Source organism: Dromiciops gliroides, chromosome 1 (genome assembly GCF_019393635.1).
Source record: "Dromiciops gliroides isolate mDroGli1 chromosome 1, mDroGli1.pri, whole genome shotgun sequence".
NCBI lineage: Eukaryota > Metazoa > Chordata > Mammalia > Microbiotheria > Microbiotheriidae > Dromiciops > Dromiciops gliroides.
Genome location: NC_057861.1, coordinates 34,890,093 through 34,913,706, shown reverse-complemented (window position 1 = coordinate 34,913,706; position 23,614 = coordinate 34,890,093).

The window sequence follows — 23,614 nt, the reverse complement described above, 5'->3', positions numbered from 1 at the left end:
CCTCTTAGAACAGTTTCCTTCGGAGCCTAGCTGGAGTACTATTTCCTATAGGAGGAGACCCTCCCCCAACTGTTAAGGAAATTGTTTAGTATTTATGGGCCTAGAGTTAAAAAAGACCTGGGTTCAAATCCAGTCTCAGACACTTCTTAGTGGATGTCCCTGGGCAAGTCACTTAACTCTGGTTTGCCTCAGTTTTGTCATCTTAAAAATGAGCTGGGTGCAGCTAGATGGCGCAGTGGTTAAAGCACCGGCTCTGGATTCAGGAGTACCTGAGTTCAAATCCGACCTCAGACACTTGACACACTAGCTGTGTGACCCTGGGCAAGTCACTTAACCCCCATTGCCTAAAAAAAAAAAAAAAATGAGCTGGACGAGGAAATGGCAAACCACTCCAGCATCTCTGCCGAGAAGACCCCACATGGGGTCATGAAGCATCAGGCATGACTGAAATGACTGAACTTCTGTCTAGAGACACAATGTGGTGCTGCAGGTAGAGAACTGGCCAGGTCCAAGTCTTAGCTCTAAAACATGTGTGACCCTGAGAAAGAGATTTAAGGGGCAGCTAGAAGGTGCAGTGGATAGAGCACTGGCCCTGTGGGAGGTCACAGGAGGACCTAAGTTCAAATCCAGCCTCAGATACTTCCTAGCTGTGTGACCCTGGGCAAGTCACTTAACCCTGATTGCCTCCATATGTGTGTGTATAAACTCAGTATCCCAGGTTACCTTCTAAGATTACAAATTATAGGCGGCGGGGCGGCTAGGTGGTGCAGTGGATAAAGTACCGGCCCTGGAGTCAGGAGTACATGAGTTCAAATCCGGCCTCAGACACTTAACACTTACTAGCTGTGTGACCCTGGGCGAGTCACTTAACCCCAATTGCCTCACTAAAAAATAAATAAATAAATAAACAAATTATAGGAGGCAGCTAGGTGGCACAACGGATAGAGCACTGGCCCTGGAGTCAGGAGGACTGAGTTCAAATCCAGCCTCAGACACTTAACACTTACTAGCTGTATGACCCTGGGCAAGTTACTTAACCCCAATTGCCTCACCAAAATAATAATAATAATAATTATAAAGAAACTCCTGCCTTGGTAGAGGGAGACCCCTCATTTGGGAGTTCCCTATGCTAATGAAATCACCTGTCCAGTTTCTATCCCAATCTTTCTATCTTTTATTACGTTACAGAATAATGTAAGCCCACTGAGGGCAAGGACAGCTTCCATGTCTGTCTTTTTTTTTTTTTTTTGCGGGGCAATGGGGGTTAAGTGACTTGCCCAGGGTCACACAGCCAGTAAGTGTTAAGTGTCTGAGGCCGGTGTTAAGGGTTAAAATTCTAGCTAAACTGTCTAAAATATCTAATGAGTGGTCGCCAATCAATTACAAGCTTTAGCAAGAGTTAGACTTTTAAGCATTTATTAAGGAGAATAAGAATTTGGTAAAGAGAGAGAGAAAGGCCTAGATTCCTATCTATTAAAGGGAGAGCACATTTCTAGCTCCCTTCTCCGCCAGCGTCCTCAGGAAAGAGCCCCAGAGTCAGCACCAGTCTCTTCCTTCCTCCTCCCACTAGTCCGCGTCACTTCCTCCCGCCAAAGAAAAGACTCCTGGTCTTGCCCTCAAAGACCTTCGCTTCATGGGCAGAACTCTTCTACAGTAAGTATCCAGCAGGTGGTGTCATTCCAATCGTTACACCGGATTCGAACTCAGGTACTCCTGACTCCAGGACCGGTGCTCTATCCACTGCGCCATCTAGCCGCCCCCCCCTCATGTCTGTCTTTGTATCCTCAAAGCCCTGCCCATAACAGGTGCCCAGTGAGGGTTTGTCAGAGACTTAGTCACCATGATATAGGCAATCAGTCCTTAACCCCACCCCACCCCCACCCCTTGATCTTCACATGGCAGGAAGTCGAGGCCTTCTGCTCCTCTGGTTTTCCTCTGCTGGACACTCTCAAGGCCGTCAACTTCCTTCCTAAACTGTGGTCTCCAGAACTGAACACAACCTTCAAGTCATTTCATTTCCCTGTGCCTCAGTTTGCTCATCTGCCAAATGGGGGTGATAACAGTCCCCCCCCCCCCGTACCTCCCAGTGTCGTTATGAGGCTCTTAAAGTACCGTGTAAATGTCACTGATTATTATCACATGGGGTGTGTTGGTGAGTCACACGGTCATACAGGTGGCTTCAGCAGGCCTCTGTCCCTGAGGCATTGTCAGATCAATTTGACTGGGCTGGAACCATGTAAAAACATTGCTAAGATTCACGATGTAGAGCTAGCTCTGTGTAGACTTGGTTTTCCTCAGAGGCCTCCTTTGGATAGAAGGGAGGAGGTGTTGAGAAAAGGGGGTGGCTCTGGGACTCCAGCTGCCCCCCCATCACAGCCCTGTAGGGGCAGGCTCCCCATCTCAGCACCAAAGCTGCCTGCAGGGGCGGGGGGTAGAATTAGCAGCTAAAAGGAGATACCATAATATATAAGTGACTAAATATAACTGCTTAGAGTTGTACCCACAGTTCCTCCCTGAGTGAAAGTCTTGGTTACATAATACAACAGCCTGCAAGAGGGAATTCAAAAGGAAAATCTATCTTATTTGCACCCCTCTCCTCTCCTTTCCTCCTCCCCTCCTTCATGGGGCACATTGAGAATGGGACAAAAGAGACAATTGGCCTGTGTTTGTTTCCCACAATGGGGGCAAGAGGGGACTGAGGGGGCGGCCCTTGGCTAAAGAATAGCTTTTTCCTGGCAGGCAACGAACAGAACTTTGCCAAGAGGCAAAGGGTTCTGTGCCTGGCCTCGGGTCCTTCCCAGGAAGAGAGAGGGCAGGGGGCTCTTGAGAAGAGCTTGAGGTCAAGGGGGAGAGCTCCCAGCCAGAGCCATGGATGGAAGAGGAGAGCCCTGGAAGGCAGCAGGCACTTGGACCTGTGGAATCTCCACTATCTCAAGCCTCCTGGGCCCAGATGGAATTCTTCCAGGAATGGTCCAGAGCAAGGGCAGAGGTCACCAGGTCAACACTCAGGGCCACGCTACCCTAGATTCCTATGGGAACAGAAATAGCTATAGAGAGCCCCGTCCCACTCAAAGCAGGGGCAAGGACTTGGCTCTAAATAGCATCGGAGTTATTAAACCCTTATTTTACAGATGGGGAAACTGAGGCCTGGAGACGACTCACCCAGGGTCACACAGATTGTTTCCTTCTTTGTGCTTTTATCCACGGTGACTGGCATATCCTAGGTGCTTAATAAATGCTTATTGATTGATAAGGAAGGAAACAAGCATTTATTAAATGCTTACTATTTACTAGATGTTTTTATTTTGGGAAACTGAATCAGGGTGGAATCTTTTTTTTTCCCTGCAGTTTGCACAATAGGACTGAGTTTAACCCCATGCCCAGGCGGCTCCCAGCTTCCATCTTAAAACAAAGGAAAGGGGGAATGACCGGCCTATCCCAGCCAGGCCAGATCTAGAATATCATCCTCCATTCTGGGCATCAGAAAGGATGTTCACAAGCTTCAGAGAGTCAAGAGGAAGGTGACCAGTGAAAGTTCGTGACCTCTGACCATCGGCTAAAAGAGCAGGGGATGTGTATCCTAGAGAGAAGATGATTCAGGGACACCTTAAAACCTGTCGTCAAGGGCGCTCTGTCATTGGGAAGGGGAAGGGGTTTGAAAAATGTTCTCCTTGGCCCCAGAAGGCAGAACTAGACCAGTGAGTGGAAAGTGCAGAAAGGCAGATTTTGTCTAGAAAGCAACAAGAACTCGGTGGCTATTAGAGCTGTCCCAAAAGAGACCAACCACCAAGGGGTCCTGAGCTGTTGCAACAGCTAATGAACTCCCTGTCATTGAAGGTGTTCAAGCAGAAGCCCAAAGATCACTTGTTGGGGATGCTCAGGATTGGTCTTCAGGTATAGATTGGACCAGTGACTAGCACACAGTAGGCTCTCAATAAACACTTGTTAAGTTGAATCAATCCAGTAATTTATACAACTCCAGATCTATAAAATATTGTTGTTCAGTTATTTTTCAGTAGTGGCTGACTCTTTGTGACCCCCATTTCAGGTTTTCTTGGTAAAGGTACTGGAGTGATTGGCCATTTCCTTCTCCAGCTCATTTTACAAGTGAGGAAACTGAAGCAAACAGGGTTAGGTGATTTGCCCAGGGTCATACATCTAGTAAGTATCTGAGGCTGGATTTGAACTCTAGTCTTCCTGACTCCAGTCCTGGCACTCTATTCCACTCACTCCTCTCTATGCTCCTCCCAGCTGCCAGAATGATTTTTCTAAAATGTATGTCTGGCCATGTGACTTCCCTACTCAATAAACTTCAGTGGCTCCCTATTACTTCAAGGGCCAAATACAAAATCCCCTAGCTGGCATCTAAAGCTCTTCACAACCTGACCCCATCCATCCTACCTGGAATATCCCTTAACTCCTGGGACCTTTTCCAGGTTGGACCCCTTGTCCCCTTAGTGAGTTCTTTCCTGGAGCCTCCATTTTAGGGACAGATCCAAGTCAACCTTACTTCATCCTCTCACCAATTCCCACCCTCACTAGGTGTACATCTAACTCTCCAGGACTCCATCACCATGCCGTCACATAAGGACCTTCTTACCACCACCACTTTTCAGCTCCTTTTATATGTTGTCTTCTCCCATTAGAATATAAGTTGTGGGGGCATCTAGGTGGTGCAGTGGATAAAGCACCTGCCCTGGATTCAGGAGGACCTGAGTTCAAATCCAGCCTCAGACACTTGACACTTACTAGCTGTGTGACCCTGGGCAAGTCACTTAACCTTCATTGCCCCACAAAAGAAAAAAGAATATAAGTTTCTAGGGCCTAGAGTCAGGAAGTTGTGAGTTCAAATCCAGACTCTGATACATAGTAACTGTGTGACCCTGGGCTTCTTGGTCTTCCTGGTGCCACTGCCCTTCCTTCCAATGTTACCTCATTATCTGTTTTGTATGTGTTGTCTAGACATATATATACTCATGCTGACTTCCACCTAAGAATGTAAACACCTTAAAGGCAGGCACTGTTTGCTTTTTTTTTATTCTCAGCACTTAGTATTTGGCACATAGAAGGAACTTAATAAGCATTTGTGACTGACTTATTGATTTCAGTGTCTTAAAGTATCTTCTGAATCTATTACAGTTGCCTGATTCCATTTCACTTTAGTGTCCAATGGGGACCCTATGTAAGGTGTTCTACTAAGAGAATCCCAGAAATAACTGGAGGGCATACAATACTCTAAATACCAGAAAAGTGGGGAAACTCCAGTTAGGACTTGGATATCACCAAAGGAAGAAGTGCCTGGTGGGATTTAGGCCTGGTTGTTAAATGTATGTTGGAGTGTTCACGCTTTGTAAAAATTGGTAGCCTGCTGAAGGAACAAAGGAACAAAAGAAGGAAGGAACAAAGGAATGAAGAAAGGAAAGAAGAAAAGAAGGAAGAAAGGGACGGAGGGAGGGAGGGAGGGAAAGAGAGAAAGAAGGAAAGGAAGGAAAGAAAGAGGGAGGAACTTATATGTGTCAGGCGTGTGCTAACATCTATAGCTCTTGGGTGCTATACTGAAGTGCACCATCTTCCACCTGTGTCAGATAAGGGAGAGTTCCTTTAGGAAGTAGGGTTTGCCCACTGTTATCTGTTGCTTAGTATAACACAGCTTAACAACAAGCACTTGCTATATGCCGGGCACTGTGCCAAGTTCTAAGCAGAAACAGTCCCTGCCCTCAGAGAGCTTACAATCTAATGCAAGAGACAACAAGCAAACAACTGCATGAGTGCAAGATGTGAACAGTATAAACAGCTGCTAGAAGCTCAAAGGGAAGATAATGGTGGCAGGGAACTGAGGAAAGCCTCTTGCAGAAGAGGGATCCCAACTGAGGCTTGAAGGAAGCCAAGGCTGACAGTTGACTGAGGAGGAGAGAGAGAGCACTCCAGGCATGGGGGGCAGCCAGCGAAGGGAGGCATCACAGCAAACATGATAAGGATGGCGGCCTTATAAGATCATGGCTCTGGAGGGCAGCTAGGTAGTACAGTGGATGAAGCACTAGCCCTGGATTTAGGAGGACCTGAGTTCAAATCTAGCCTCAGACACTTGACACTTTCTAGCTCTGTGACCCTGGGTAAGTCACTTAACCCTCATTGCCCCACCAAAAGAAAATCATGGCTCTGGACTAGAAGGAACCTCAGAAGTGACCTAGTGCAACTCCCTCATTTTACAGAGTAGGAAACTGAGGCCAAGGGAGGCTAAATGATTTTTCCAAAGCAATTAATAATAATAATATCATTTATATAACACTTTTAGATATGAAGTACTTTACAGATACTTCATTTATCATCCCTGCTATATTATTATCTCCATTTTACAGATGAGAAAATTAAGACTCATAAAAACTAAGTGACTTGCCCAGCGTCACACGGCTAGTAAGTGTCAAAGGCTGGATTTGAGTAAATTTCAAAGACAGGACTTGAACCCTAGACAACAAGACCAGAGTCCAAATCCTACTCCAGATGCTTCCTAATTCTAATTCCTGGTTCTTTCTAGTTCTGGTTCCAGCACCTTCCCTCTGTTAATTATTTCCTATTTATCTTGTATATAACTTAGTTTGTACATATTTGTTTGCATATTGTCTCCCCATTAGATCGTAAGCTCCTTGAGGGCAGGGACTGTCTTTTGCCTCTTTCAGTATCCCTAGTGCTTAGCACAGTGTCTGGCACATAGTAGGTGCTTAATAAATGTTGGTTGATTGATATTCGTGTGATCCTAGACAAGTCACTTGAGTTACGTCTCTTTCCACATGACCCCTTGAGACAGCTGGTTCCTACCTACCTCTCCTAAATATCCCAAAGCCTGTATGGCATGACCAGCTTGAAATATAAGCCCAGATCAAGAGAATATACCTTCCAGGGTACTTTCTCCCTCCTAAATGTCCTTTTTATCCCTTTGTATTTACTTCATCAAGGGGACTGAGAGTTTGGACTTTTTCCCCTCAGTTCTTGGGGACCCCAAAGGAAGGCAAAGTTACTATTGCATCTCTCCAGACCACAGCTGCAACCCCGGACTTTTGTTCTCAGTCGTGTGTCCTGTGGGATCTGAAAGGCTGACTCTGTTCTGCCTGCCTTCTTGGGATCAAGTCCTCCCCCCAGCCCTCAGAACACCAGGCAAGGGGCAGAACACCCAGGACCTCAGCCTTTTTCCACCGACCACCCAACGAGATCATGACTTCTCTCTCCTCCCACTCAACTAACCTATCAACTGACCTTTTCTCTTCCAGAATCAGCCCTTGAAGAATTTACCCCGGGCCCCCATCCCAAGCAAGATGTGATGACTCCCAGAGCCCATTCTATCCAATAAGAACAGAGGGCTGCCTGTGTAGTGTGACCCAGAGACCCCAGGAAGGACTCCCCAGTCTCAACGTATCTATATCTTCTGCATAGAAAATGGAAAATCCATCATTAGAGTCTCGTTCCTTTGGGAGGGGCATTACCCTCTATAGGAGTCTTGCTTAATGCAAACCTCCCAGAGAAGTGGAAACATTTCAGACGCCAGGGTGTTTCCAGGACAAATGGATTAGCAGGAAAAAGTCTGGGTACCCACACTTATTATTCCCACCACCAACATTTATTGAGAGCCTCAGTGTGCAAGGCATTATGCCCTGAAGCGAAAAGCAGACCAGGGATGGGAGGAACATGGGTTTGTGGAGCCTGCCCTGCTTCCTCTCTGTCTCCTCAGGGCAATCGATCATCATGGTAGTTACCAATTTCAAGGGTGATTCGCACTTTCCTTCCTTCCCATCTGAGCAGGATCTCCTTTTCCAATCAGTTACCTAATCTCACCCATCCATCCTCCCTCCTCAGCATCACCGCCATACACACCCCTGCTCTCTCCAATCACACTACCTCCATTCTACTTCTAGCCCTCAATTCTTGCCTGGACTGCCCTAAGAGGCTTCAAGATGGTGTCCCAGCCTCCAGTCTCTCCACGCCAGTCCATCCTCCAGACAACTACTATGCTGGTAGTCTTAAAAAACAGAACTAACCATATCATTCCCCTCAAGAATCTCCAGTGGCTCCCTATTACCCCTAGATAAACTATAAACCCTTCAACCTGAGATATAAAGCCTGTGATAGTGTTCTCACCTACCTTCCCCATCATACTTCCCATTACACTCCTCCCTACTGTACATAGTCTTCACTCTAGTCAGATCGGCCTGACGGTGATTCCCAGCACACATTTCATTTGCTGCTTTTGCACAATCGATCCCACCTTATCTAGAACACCCTCCCTCCTTACCTCTGCCACCTTGGATTCCCATCTTCCTCCAAAGCACACCTTAGGAGGTGCCACTTCCTCCCCGAGAGGCCTTTGAGCATGACCATAATTTTTAGCACTCTCTACCTCTTAAAATTCCTTATGATGTTGTATTTACTTCAGCCAGGGGGTGCAGCAGACAGATCACTGAAGTCAGGAAGACCTGAGTGCAAACTCAGCCTCAGCTGGGTGGCCCTGGATGAGTCACTTTACCTCTCTCTGACTCAGTTTCTTCATCTGAAATATGGGCATAAAAAATAGTCCCTACCTCCCTGGGTTGTCGTTGTGAGGATCCAATGAGATAATACTTGTAAAGCACTTTTGCAAACCTTACAACACTGCATAAATATTAGCTAGTGCTATGGTCATTATTATTTTTATTCTCATTGTTGTTATCCCTATTCATCACGTATGGGCTGAGTGTGCTTCTCCAGGCCTGTGATGGATTCCTGTTGCCTTACTCCAGGAGAATATATGCTGCTCGGGGGCAGGGACTGCTCCATATTTGCCTTTCCTGTCTCTAGCACATGGCAGGTGCCTGGTATTTTGTTAAGTTGCCAAGAGGCTGTAGCTGCCCAGGCCCTTCCCCAGCCTAACCCTTGGTTTCCATTTCTTCTGTTCTGGCTGAGCCCAATTCATTCTCATTCAACAAATGCTTATTCTTTGAGACCCTGAGCAAGGGGCTTGTGAATATAGAGACAAAAACCAAATCAGGGGGTTATAGTCTATCGAAGGATCCAAGCAGAAACAGAAAAAAACAATTCACCATCAACCTGCATTCATTAAGCACTCGTGGGCCCGGAACTGGGCTAGGTTCTGGGGATACAGACACAGACACAAAGCAGTGGCAGGCCTCAGAAAGCTTACATTCCACAAAGGAAGGGAAGGGGGCAACATACACCCAGATAAGCCATTGCTGTTGTGGGAGGCAAGAGACGGACAGTCATGTATTTGTTGTCGCTCAGTCGGTTCAGTTGTATCCGACTCTCTGTGACCCCATTTGGGGTTTTCTGGGACAGAGATGCTAGAGTGTTTTGCCATTTCCTCCTCCAGCTCATTTTACAGATGAGGAAATTGAGGCAAAGAGGGTGAAGTGATTTGCCCAGGGTCACACAGCTAGTGTCTGAGGCCAAATTGTGGATCTTCCTGACTCCAGGCCCAGGGCTCCATGCACTATGGCAACATCGAGCTACTCCAACTGCCATGTTGACTGGAATAAAGAGTGTAGGGAGAGGAGAGGAGAGGAGAGGAGAGGAGAGGAGAGGAGAGGAGAGGAGAGGAGAGGAGAGGAGAGGAGAGGAGAGGAGAGGAGAGGAGAGGAGAGGAGAGGAGAGGAGAGGAGAGGAGAGGAGAGGAGAGGAGAGGAGAGGAAAGAGGAGAGGAGAGGAGAGGAGAGGAGAGGAGAGGAGAGGAGAGGAGAGGAGAGGAGAGGAGAGGAGAGGAGAGGAGAGGAGAGGAGAGGAGAGGAGAGGAGAGGAGAGGAGAGGAGAGGAGAGGAGAGGAGAGGAGAGGAAAGAGGAGAGGAGAGGAGAGGAGAGGAGAGGAGAGGAGAGGAGAGGAGAGGAGAGGAGAGGAGAGGAGAGGAGAGGAGAGGAGAGGAGAGGAGAGGAGAGGAGAGGAGAGGAGAGGAGAGGAGAGGAGAGGAGAGGAGAGGAGAGGAGAGGAGAGGAGAGGAGAGGAAAGAGGAGAGGAGAGGAGAGGAGAGGAGAGGAGAGGAGAGGAGAGGAGAGGAGAGGAGAGGAGAGGAGAGGAGAGGAGAGGAGAGGAGAGGAGAGGAGAGGAGAGGAGAGGAGAGGAGAGGAGAGGAGAGGAGAGGAGAGGAAAGAGGAGAGGAGAGGAGAGGAGAGGAGAGGAGAGGAGAGGAGAGGAGAGGAGAGGAGAGGAGAGGAGAGGAGAGGAGAGGAGAGGAGAGGAGAGGAGAGGAGAGGAGAGGAGAGGAGAGGAGAGGAGAGGAGAGGAGAGGAGAGGAGAGGAGAGGAGAGGAGAGGAGAGGAGAGGAGAGGAGAGGAGAGGAGAGGAGAGGAGCTGCCCAGGGGCAGCTAGGTGGCATAAATGGATAAAGCACCAGCCCTGGATTCAGGAGGACCTCAGTTCAAATCTAGCCTCAGACACTTGACACTTACTAGCTGTGTGACCCTGGGCAAGTCACTTAACCCTCATTGCCCTGCAAATAAATAAATAACAGTAATAATGAAGCTAAAATAAGGTAACATTTATAAAGTACTTTACAAACCTATTAGAATTGGTAATAGAAGAGGTAGAATTCTATTTAATGAGCCTGGAATCAGAAAGACCTGAATTCTAATTTGGCCTCAGACATTTACTAGCTGTGTGGCCCTGGGCAAGTCACTTAACCTCTGTTTACCTTAATCTACTGGGAGAAAAATGGTGAACCACTCCAGTATCTTTGTCTAGAAAATATGGTGGGGGTGGGGGTGGGCAGCTAGGTGGCACAGTAGATAGAGCACCGGCCCTGGATTCAGGAGGACCTGAGTTCAAATCCGGCCTCAGACACTTAATATTTACTAGCTGTGTGACCCTGGGCAAGTCACTTAACCCTCATTGCCCTGCCCAAGAAAGAAAGAAAGAAAGAAAGAAAGGAAGAAAGAAAGAAAGAAAGGAAGGAAGGAAGGAAGGAAGGAAGGAAGGAAGGAAGGAAGGAAGGAAGGAAGGAAGGAAGGAAGGAAGGAAGGAAGGAAGGAAGAAAGGAAGAAAGAAAGAAAGAAAGAAAAGAAACAACAATATTAGTAACAGAATGTAAACTCCTTGAGGGTAGGCGCTATTTTGTCTTTGTCTTCCCAGTGCCTGGCACATAATAAAAACTTAATGTTTGTTGAATTAAATTTACTTGGGACATTTGTTAAATTTACTTGGTTTGTTAAAGCGAAGTCTGACAACTTCTTGTGACTGGACAGTGGATCTAATGCAGGATAAGCATGGCAAATCCCTTGTTAGGATCCTGGGAGTCAGGAAGGCAGGGATCCAGAGCTGAGAGCTCTCCTCCCCTCTCCACCCCAGGCTTAAAGCAGAGGCCAAGAGAAATGGGAATGTGACAGAAGCCCAGAAGGCAGAATTAGCATGATGACACCAGTCTCCAAATGCTTGGATGCCAATGTCTGGGAATTGGCAAACATGAGATATTTGCTGGAAAATGTGACATTTGGGGACAGTAAAGCCACACTTGCTATCTGCATGAAAACATGCCTAATTTGTTTAGTGGGCAGCAGGATTGGGGAGCTTAATTCAAAGGAGCTCAAAGATGTCCTAGTGAGTCTAAAAGGTGGTGCATTCCATCTGTGAGCCAGGAATACCCTTCACACCCAACCAAGCAGTCAGCCTTCAATGAAGAGTAGTAATATATAGCTCTATGAGTGGTAATATGTAGCTCTATGAGCATCACATCATTTGATCTTTTTTTTTTTTTTTAAGTGAGGCAATTGGGGTTAAGTGACTTGCCCAGGGTCACACAGCTAGTAAGTGTCAAGTGTCGGAGGTCGGATTTGAACTCAGGTATTCCTGAATCCAGGGCCAGTGCTCTATCCACTGCGCTACCTAGCTGCCCCACATCATTTGATCTTTACAACAACCCTGAGAGACAGGGGCTGGCATTATCCCATTTTGCAGTTGAGGAAACTGAGGCAAAGAGAGGGTAAGTTACTTGCCCAAAGTCACAAAGCTATTATGTGTCTGAGTCCGGGTTTGAACTCAGGTCTAGAACTCTATCCACTGCCTGAGCTACCTAATAAATAAGTGAATATAAGGATTTCTCTGGTTACTCATCTGCCACTAACATCATGCCCAAGAAAAACAATGAATAGAAAAGGAATCCTTAGTATAAATAGTTATATTGTAGGAAACAAAGACAAGATTATTTGCATAATTCCAGAGAGCTCATTTTCTAATATAAATTTTGTAAACATTGAATTAAATAATTTAAGGGGCAATGATTAGTTGTAAAAATGAAGATGGAATGTATGACTCTGAATAAAAATAGAGGAGAGAGACAGTTAAAGGCAGTAGACAGAATGGTGGAGTCAAGAGAGGCTGTTGATCATCTCTCACCTCTGATGCATCCTAGCTGGATCACTATGGGCAAATTATTCAACCTCTCTGTGCCTCAGTTTCCTCATTTGTAAAATGAGTCAGACTGGTTGTCCTCCAAATCTCTGGTCCTTGCCAGACTCTTGACTTGCTGCAATCCACTACCATATTTAAACTCTTGGGATCCATCAATAGGGCAGGTGTAGATGTTTTAATCACAAGCCTAAAACGGGAGATTCTGACCTGATTGCCTGACATAAGGACCAAGGTGGGAACGGCGTTGGTAGCCTGGAGATAGCTCAGATCTCTTCTGCTTTTGTGTCCTCTCCTCTGATGAAGGTTGTGGAGAACACAGCCCCCGTATTTTTTCCCTCATCCCTGTGAAGTCTTACCTAGGTACCTCGATTGGTCCAGCAGATCAAGGATTGGACATGGAGATATCTAAAGGTAATTGACTGTGAGGACTGAGTCTCGAGGTCAGTCTCTTATGTGTCAATCCATCTCTTTGCATATACACCAGCTAAGGCTAATAACTTAGCAGGGTAAGAGGTGACTCAAACTTAGGTTTTCTGAAACCTAGTTCAATTCAAGCATTTATTAGGCACCTACTCTGTGCCAGACAGTAGCTAGGTGGTACAGTGGACAGAGCACGGGACTTAGAATCAGGAAGACTCCTCTTCATGAGATCAAATCTAGACTCAGCTACCTCTTAGCCGTGTGACCCTGGGCAAGTCACTTAACCCTGTTTGCCTCAGTTTCCTCATCTATAAAATGAGCCGGAGAGGGAAATGGAAAATCAGTCCAGCATCTCTGCCAAGGGAGCCCCAAATGGGGTCACGGAGAGTCGGCCATGACTGAAACGACTGAACAACCACCAGGTACTGTGCTAAGCCAGTCCTAGGCATACAAAGATAGTTTCTGATTTTAAGGAGCTAATCGTCTACCGGAGGAACAACCCAGTCAATCAACAAGTACTTATTAAGCCCCTGCTATCAGCCAATCACTGTGCTAGACCCCAGAGATACAAAGACAGAAATGAAATTGTCCCTGTCTTCAGGGAGTTTACATTCTTTGGGAGCCCAAGTGTAGGAACTCTAAATTCATCATTCCTTCTATTTCAGGCTGCCTCTTTCCTTCAGATAGAATGAAAGACCAGGGGGGCAGCTAGGTGGCGCAGTGGATAAAGCACTGGCCTTGGATTCAGGAGTACCTGAGTTCAAATCCAGCCTCAGACACTTGACACTTAACTAGCTGTGTGACCCTGGGCAAATCACTTAACCCTCATTGCCCTGCAAAAAAAAAAAAGAGAGAGAGAGAATGAAAGGTCAGGAAACAGTACCATGATTTAGCGTCTCTGATGGCTTGCCGATATACCATAAGTGGCATCATTTCCAATAGAATATAGGCTCTTAAGGACAGGACTGAGTCTACTTTTTGTCATGTATTCCTGGCATTTTGTTGTTGTTGTTGTTTGTCCTTTGTTCTCAAAGAGGACCATGACATCTGGGGTTTTGTCATGACTTGCAGTAAATTGGATTTAAGTGAGGAAGGGCTATGCAAAGTCACTAGCCTCACTTTCTCCCCCAGAGTCATCTGGGTCCAGTGGCGAGATATAGATCAGGATGATCAGATGTTGAAGGCAATTGGGGTTAAGTGACTTGGCCAGGGTCACACAGCTAGTAAGTTTGAGAGGTGAGATTTGAAGTCCCAACTTTAGGGTCAGGGCTCTATCTACTTTGCCACCTAGCTGCCCCGTATCTCTCTAGAGGATGCTTAATAGTTAGTTTAATTTAATTTCATCCTGAACCTCCTACCTATTTTATGGGCAGTACCTAGCACAGGGCCTTGTGCTCTGTAGGTGTTTAATATTTGCTGAACTGAATTAAGGCCAAAAGAAAAATCTAAGTCAAGTTTAGTGACCCAAGAGTCAACAATCGGGGCAGCTAGGTGGCGCAGTGGATGAAGCACCGGTGCTGCATTCAGGAGCACCTGAGTTCAAATCCAGTCCAAGACATTTGACACTTACTAGCTGTGTGACCCTGGGCAAGTCACTTAAGCCTCATTGCCTCACCAAAAAAAAAAAGGGGGGGTGGGGGGTCAACAATCAACCTCCCAAGAAATTGTCTTTCTTTCTTTCACAATCCATTGACCCCAGCACTGAATGCTGCTGACATCACCCTCCTTTTCATTCAGTCAAGGAAAGTTTCCCAAGATAAATGGAATTGCTAGTCCACTTCAAGGTGTCCCCCTGATTCACACAACTCTCACCTGTAGCTCCAAGAAGCTGTAGCACGCACAGCAGCCACACCTCAGCAAACTGTCTCTGCAGACATTTCCAGGTTGAGAGTAACCAATAGGCCTCAAACCCATTGGTGAGGTAGATGCACGGGAAGACTTCCCTCAGCAGAATGGATGGAAGTGAACAATTTGTTCCAATGGCCATGAAGGTGGGTAAAGCAGGTTCTGCAGAGCACTTAGGACTTGGTCAAACATGATAGACACCAAGGTCATCTACTGCATCCCTGGATATCACTAGCCATCTTGATTTTTGTCTTGCCCTTGAACTTTGATGAGTTTGGGAGAGGGAGGCTGATGACTTTGCTCAGCTCTGCCTCACCTAAATCCAATTCATGCAGGAGCCAAGACATCACCCTGTGATGCCATTGGTTCTCTTTGAAAACGAAGTACAAACAACAATCACAACTAGGTCTATGCCCCTAAAGATATCAAAGGAAGATAAAAAGCACCTACTGGTACAAAAATTATTAATAGCAGCTCTCTTGGTAACCAAAAATCAGAAACCAAAGTCTATCCTCCTATTGGAGAGTGGCTAAACAAATAATGGGATATGAATATAGCAGAATATCATTGTGCTTTAAGAAATGACAAAAATGGGCCACTAGGTGGCGCAGTGGATAGAGCACCGGCCCTGGATTCAGGAGGACCTGAGTTCAAATCCGGCATCAGACACTTAACACTTACTAGCTGTGTGACCCTGGGCAAGTCACTTAACCCCAATTGCCTCACCAAAAAAAAAAAAAAAATGACAAAAATGACAGTTTCAGAGAAGACCTCCATGAACTGATGCAAAACAAAGTGAGCAATACTAGGAGAACAATTTACACCACGTTAACAATATTAAAGAGGAAAATGACTTTGAAAGACTTTAGAACCCTGATCAATACAGTGATAAGTCATGAGTTGGAAAGAATGAGCTGTGCCACTCACAGAAGGAAGCATACACACATCCAATGTGGGAATTTGTCTTGCCAGATTGTAAATCTATGTATCGGGGGCTTTATTTTATGGGGGATGGGGGTTTGTTAATTTGTTCAGTTGGAAAGAGGGGAGAGAGATTTAGTGTGGCTAGCTATACTTTAAGCTCCCTGAGGGCAGGGGCATGTCTATATCCTTCTACAATACCCAGCATTAGATCAAATGAGATAGTATTTGTAAAGTGCCTGGTACACATTAGGTGCTTAATAAATGCTTGTTTCCTTCTTTCCTTAATGAATACTTAGATTCCTGGAATTTTCTTTTCTTTGTTTTGTTTTGGTTTTTGTTTGTTTGTTTGTTTGTTTGTTTGTTTTTGGTGAGGCAATTGGGGTTAAGTGATTTGCTCAGGGTCACACAGCTAGTAATTGTTAAGTGTCTGAGGCAGATTTGAACTCAGGTCCTCCTGACTCCAGGGCCAGTGCTCTATCCACTGTGCCACCTAGCTGCCCCGATTCCCAGAATTTTCAAGGTAGATGGGACTTATCTGTGGAGAGATCATTGGCTAATCCAATCTTCAGGAATACTTTAGGGAAAACAATAAGAAGAAGGAGAATCTCAGACAGAAACATAGTTGCAAATGACTGAACTCATAGATCTAAGTTGATGGGACCATGGTGACTTCTCTTGCCATTTGGGTCAAGTCTAGAAGGTGAAGGCCAACTTCTCTGTGATTTGGCCCAGGCATAAGCAGTTTGCACATACAAAGTTAGTGGCTTCCCCCACCTTTGAGAGAGTCTGCAAGAGATATGCTCAGACCAACAGTCCCCAGAAAGTCACTGTTAGGTCCAGATTCCCAAGCTCCAATATCCTGGGAGGGAAAGATGTAAAAGAAGGAGCTGGGACTAGAGGAGGTTGATCAGTCCTTATAGAGTCACAGCTGTCCTGGTGTCAGCCTAGGACCTGGTCCTCAGTACAGGTAGTGAAATTTTAACGAGACACCTTGATCTGATCCAGATGTTCTTCCCATCAAACTTCATCATTATTAAGAATTAGCTCTGAGTCATTAGCACACCAAGCTATCAACGATAATCCTTAATGCCATCTGGAATGGGTTCTCTCTCCCAGCACGGGGACCAGATGGTGCCTGTTAGGAGAGCCGTAACTAGAGACTGGCTGAGAAATAGCTGGAAAGTGTCTGCTCGTGATCCGCCCGGACTCTGATGGATGGGCTGCGTCTGCTCCTGACAAAGTCGTGGCCCTCCCTGTGGACCACCGTGGACTCCGCTTCTGCCCACCCCAGAATTCGGGCTCAGCCTAGCGGTCACAGCACAGTGTGACCAGGGAAGGGCTCTGCATCCAGAGCCAGACGCCCTGGGAGAGGCTCCCGGCTCTGGCTCACTAGCTGTGCAACCTTGGACAAGACATTTTGTATCTCTCACCCTCACCCTCCGCATGTTTAACATGAGAGGGTTGAACTAAATTGCTAAGGTCCCTTCTAGCCCTAACTCTGTGAGGCTTAAAGTTCTTTCCTAATCTAGTCTCTGATCCCAAGTCATTTCCAACAACCATATAAATGTCTCTTTTTGTTATTGTTTATTGTTTATTGTCAATGTTGTTGTTGTTGTTATTATGATGATGATGATATGAGAGACAATGGGATGTCATGGGTAGAACTGGCCAGGGTTCAAGTCTCCCCTCCCCCACATAGTGCCTGTGTCACCCTGGACAAGTCATTAGCCTCCAAATATCCCCCAGGCAACTGTCTAAGACTTTCTATAACAGTCTCTACAATCTACACTAGCAGAGGAAATTCCTCACTGGATATTCTCTCCATGGATGAAATCACAGATTTGTTCAGAAGATAATTATTATAGACCCTTGTCATTGGAGCCTCACCGCAGCTTTGTCATAGACATAATGTGAACTTTGCTATTATGTCATTTCCATTTTCCAGATGAGAAAACCGAGGTTCAGAGTGGGGACACAGCTAGTGTTGGAGCCACGCAAGATCTACTGAATGCAAGCCCTGCTCACTTTCTATAGCACTGGGCTTTCTCAGTGCAACTGTTCACACTGTTGGCTTGATGCAAACCCATTGCCTGAGTCACCTTCTTATCCAGGGGCAACATTAGTACACAGGAGCCAAACTCATTTGCTCAAAAAAATTGCACTCCAAAATCATTTGCACCCAAAATGTAAATTAAAAATCTATTTATTTACCTTTCCATAGTGCTGAGCTTTAAAAATGGAGACGGGGAGACAGTAGGAGAGAAACAGACAGAGACAGAGAGACACAACTACAGAGAGAAGGACATGGAGAGAGGAGAAGGAGGGAAGGGAGGAAGAGAGGGAAAGAGATAGAAAAGAGGCAAGGAGAGAAAGAATGAAAGAAAGGAGGGAGACAAAGAAAGGAGGAAGGGGGAAGGAAAAGAAAGGAGAGGGGGCAGCTAGGTGTCACAGTGGATAAAGTACTGGCCCTGGATTCAGGAGAACCTGAGTTCAAATCCAACCTCAGACACTTGACACATTAGCTGTGTGACCCTGGGCAAGTCACTTACCCCTCATTGCCCCACAACAAAAGAAAGGAGAGAGAAGAAAAGAAAGAAAAAGGAAGAAAGAGAGGAGGGGGGAAGAGAGAAGTGGGAAGGAGGAAGAAAGGGAAGAAAGAGAGGAGAGAGGAAGAGAAAGGAAGAAAAAAGAGAGATGAGAGAGAGGAGGGAGGGAGAGGAGGGAAAAGAGAAAGGAGGGAGAAGAAAAAGTAAATGAGAGAGAAAGGAGGAAGAGAGAGGAAGAAGGGAGGGAGAGGAAGAAGGGAGAGAGGGAGGGGTGGAGGGAGGGGAGAAGGAGAGGAGAGCAGCATTCTATGTGTGCATGTCTCTGTGTATAGTTGCAAAAACAAAAACAGAAGCATCTTGTTTTTTCAACAAGAAGGGGACAGTTAAGTTGTGGCACATTAATGGAATGGAATGCTATAAAGCCATCAAGATTGACAAGTGTGAGGAATACAAAGAAATCTGGACAGATTTTTTTATGAAGTGAGAAAAGCAGAGCCAGAAAAAATGGAGAATGGAGTACCCACAAACAGCAATCTCCTAAGAGGAAAAAGGAGTGAGGGTGGATAGTAGACCTGGATTGGCCTAATATGCCCTTCGAGGGAGGGGCTGAAGAACTATTATAATACATTTTGTGTTAGGGGCAGCTAGGTGGCACAGTGGATAAAGCACTAGCCCTGGATTCAGGAGGAACTGAGTTCAAATTCAGCCTCAGACACTTGACACTTACTAGCTGTGTGACCCTGGGCAAGTCACTTAACCCTCATTGCCCTGCAAAAGGAAAAAGAAAAAAGAAAAGAAAGAATACATTTTGTGTTGGTGTTCTCCTAATATTCCAGTGGATCTATGATCTCATGGTTTCAGATTTCCCTCCCATGAAGCAGATTCCCAAACCATCGGTGCTAACCCATCCTGTGCCCCCTCCCCTCCATCCCCATCCATCTCTTCCCATAAGGTCTTCACAGGGATCTGAATGTACATAGTAACTTAATAAATTTGGTTGATTGAATGGATGTACTACATTAAGTTAATAATAAAACATTTTTTTCCTTTGGGGGGCAATTGTGACTTGCCCAGGGTCACACAGCTAGTAAGTATCTGAGGCTGGACTTGAACTCAGGTCCTACCTGACTCCAGGGCCTATACTCAATCCATTGCACTAACTTGCTGCCCCAAAACATTTACTTTTTAATGGGACCGAAACTCAGAGTAAAATATTTGGTCTGGGTGGAAGCAAGTGTGCAGAGGCCTCTGAAATTTCTCCCAACTACATTATCAAAAATCCCCAGAGAGAAATTCTTAATACCTTGGAACAGGTACGATTACATGTCTTTGATTTAAGAGCAACCAAACAATCTCCTCTTCTGCGTGTTTCTGCAACCTGACAAAAGGCCAGATAAATGGTGGTCGTATTTCACAGTTGGGGCTGTCGCCTGGATCCCAAAGAAAGAGCAATGAAATGTCTCTCCTTGGGCCTTGGGCCTGGGGCCTGTCCTGCCATGCTTGGGACCAGCTGCAATGAAAGGGGACCCCAGGACAGTGAATGTTTCCTCTCCCGTGAGAATTTCCTCCCACTAGGGGCAAACAAAAGAAGTCAATGCCTCTTACACATAAGAGCCTCCCAAATACATGGAGACAGCAAACATGTCCCCCTTCCAAGTCTTCTTTCCTCCAGACTCATCCACCCCCAGTTCCTTCAATCAATTCCAAGGAACATGACCTATAGTCCTTTTACCATCCCAGTCACCCATCTGCGTGACCCTGGGCAATTCACTTATACTCAGCCTCAGTTTCCTCATCTATAAAATGGAGATAATAATAATCGACGTCACAGGGTTGTCATGAGGATCAAATGAGATAAAATGTAAAATGTTTTGTGAGCCTTCAAGTGTTATATGTAACATATTTATGTATGTATAGGTGTGTGTGTAGGTGCTAGCTAGTATTCTTATTTCTCAATAAGGAATCTCTGAAACTGCATATAATTCTCCAAAATAGTTCAAAGGTAAAGCACAGTCAGTTTATCAGATCCTTCATTCTGGATATTATTCCCCTTTTTCATTCAACCTAAGGTCAGATTAACTTTTTTGTTAATGCATACTGAGCTTGTGGTCCACTATAAACCCCAGGTTGTTTTCAAACAAACTGATTTTCCCATCCTATACTTAACATAGTTGATTGGTTAAGCCCAAACGTATAACTTGGAGTGCTCCTCTATTAAATTTCATCTTGCTCACTTCAGCCCACCTGCTAAGATCGTTTTTAAAATAAATTCATTGGTGAATTTTGTTTTGACACAAGAGATACTTCTCAACAAAACTCTTTATAAAATATATTCCCCAAGGGAAAAAAGTTGATCAGTTATTCATAGAAACTTCAGCAGTATGGATCATTCAATGATAGGTTCATGAAAAGAACCTCAGAGCTCACTGAGACCACCCTCTTCTCATTTTACAAATGTATAAAAAATGGTGCTAACATCAACTATTGCATTTGACTAAGGCAGCATTGTTTCTACACATTTGACATCATTTACTTTGTTATGGTCATTGTGAATTATTGCTCTTTTGGGCTCTTCTTTCCTTGCTCTGAATTCAAGTCTTCCCACGCTTCTCTAAATTCTTTCTGGGAATTTTTTTAAATAAATAAATAGATAGACAAATTCTTTCTGATTCAGAGGCAGCTAAGAGAGACATAGTGCACAGAGTTCTGGCTCTGGAGTCAGGAAGGCATGAGCTCAATTGGGGCCTCAGACACTTACTAGCTGTGTGATCCAGATCAAGTCACTTGCTGTTGTCTGCCTCAGTTTCCTCAACCCTAAAACAAAGATCATAATAGCACCTAATTCTCAGGGTAATTGTGAGGATCAAATGAAATACTGTTTGTAAAGTGCTTAGCACAGTGACTGGCACATAGTAGGTGATTAATAAATGCCTGTTGACCGGCTGACTAACAACATCCAGCTCCTTTATCAAAAAAGAAAATGAGTTTAGGCTGCCATGACATGCCCCTAAGGAACCCATGTTGGCTTTTAGTGATCACTGTTTTATTGTGTAGCTACCTGCCCAGAACCCTCGGAGAGGCTGAACATTCCAGCACGCAGGTTTGGAAAAGAAGCTCCTCCCTGGATTTTGGCCAGTCAGGCAGTTCTGGAGAGGACTGCAGGAGCAGTATATTAGAGTAGCACACCAATGGCCTTGGCCAGGTCCAGGGGACAGACAATTTTGCAGGAGAAATTGATTAGGTAGAGTCAGTAACATAGAAAAGCAAATTGGCCCGAGTGGTGTCCAATCCATCCAATGGACCTGGGAATAGGAAACTATCAGGGATGCCTCTCAGTTGCCAAGAGATGCCAGAAAATTGCTAGTGACAGACTTTATCTCGTTGGAGCCAAAAGCAAAAAAAAAGTAACTGATATTGGAAATGGACCAGAAAGTGGAGAAGCATTTCTCCCTCTTTATTCATAGGTTCTCTTCACCAATCAGGGTGGTATCCTCAAATATACTACTGACTGTCTTTTCATCCCAAAATCACAGACCCACAGAATTTCAGAATCCTAAGGTACTTTGGAGGCCGGCTGGTCCATCCTGTACCTGAAGATGAATCTCCCATATACCACCCTCCAAAAGTGGGCAGCCAGCTTCTGCCTGAAGACCCCTATGGAGGAGAAACCCCCTGCCCCCTGAGACAGCTCATTCCACTGGGAACCAGCTTTAATCATGAGAGTTTTTCCTGACATCAAGTCTAAACTGCTTCATTACAGCTTCCATGCACATTGTTCCTCCTTCTGCCCTCTACGGTTAAATGGGGCAGGGCATTTGTTTTTTGAGCATCTCACCATCCATAGTCATGGGTTGGGGGCCACTCAAATCAAGAGACTCCATTCAAACTGGTGAGGCAATTGGGGTTAAGTGACTTGCCCAGGGTCACACAGCTAGTAATTGTCAACTGTCTGAGGCTGGATTTGAATTCAGGTCCTCCTGATTCCAGAGCTGGTGCTCTATCCACTGTGCCACCTAGCTGCACCTCTTTTTCCTACTTTTAGTAATCATCCTCTAAGGGCTGTAGACCATGCATGGCACATGGTTCTGCACATAGTAGGTGCTTAATAAATGTTTCTTGATGCTAACTCTTTTACTTAAAGTATTAAAGGATGTAGGACAGGAAGGTATCTTAGAGTTCATCTGGTCTGGCCCCTGTGTCTGCAAAAAGCAAATAAGGAAACTGAGGGCTAGGAGAAGAGAACTGACTCAACCAATGTCACACAGTCGGGATTCAAAACCAGCTCTTCTGAATCCAAAGCCAGTGCTTTTTTCTAGGCTGCCTGAAAATGTCTCACTAGCACTCAGAGTTGCCATTGGAAATGGACGGGGGTGGGGGGCAGCTAGGTGGCGCAGTGGATAGAGCACCAGCCCTCGAATCAGGAGGACCTGAGTTCAAATCCAGCCTCAGACACTTAACACTTACTAGCTGTGTGACCCTGGGCAAGTCACGTAACCCCAGTTGCCTCACCAAAAACAAAGAAAACAAAACAAAAAAGGAAATGGAGGGGGATGATGGCAGGAGAGGATGGAATGTCAGCAAAATGTTTCTGTTTTCTTCTCAAAATGGTGGGAGTGTCAGGCAAGGCTGATAGACAGAAGGTAAAATGGGATCCTCGCTGGTTTCCCCTCCAGGTATAATCCATGGACCAAAACCCATGACTGGTATGTGTGCCCATTTCTGATGTTTTAACAAAGAGTTATATTCAATTTTCCCTCTCTGGACCTCAGTTTCCTCTTTTGTAAGATAGGCAGAGTAATATTCTCAGCGACTAGCTCACAAGATTGTTATAAGACTCAGGCAACACACATTTATTAAGTACTGACTATGTGCTGGACACTGTGCTGAGGCCAATGTGGGCCCTCCCCTAAAATGGTGGTCCCAAGAGGAATCCACCAATGAGAGAAGGTGAGCCTCATGGTGGATGAATGGTCCAGGGTGAGAAGGTCACAGGGGAGGACGGATATCCCCAGTAAGGAGGCCCCACGCACCGAGAGAGAGATAGTTTTGCAAGCTAGCAAGCCCCAAATAAGATAATGCAAGCAGAGTGCTTCATAAGTCTTAAGACTCATATCAATGTCGGCTGCTATCATTCTCCACCCTCTCCTGTTTCAATAACAATAACTCACATTTCTTGAGTGCTCTATGGGTTCCAAAACACTTTCTCCACCATAATCCTGTGAGGCAAGGAGAATAAACATCCCCGCTTCAAGGAATCTCTGATCCCTCTGATGATCCAACCTGCCACACATCCATACTTGTTGGCTTATGTGACCCTTGTCCATGGCCTCCTTCCATAGGTTAACCTCCACAGATATCCAATGTGCCAGAAGCTTGGGTACCACTTTGTCCCTGGGCTGTCCACCTGGTGGGCCTTCTTTTTGCTAGATGATCAGCCCACCTCCTATTCTGCTCCTAGGTCACCAGGATTGCATCTTTTACTCCACTCTTGGTACACAAA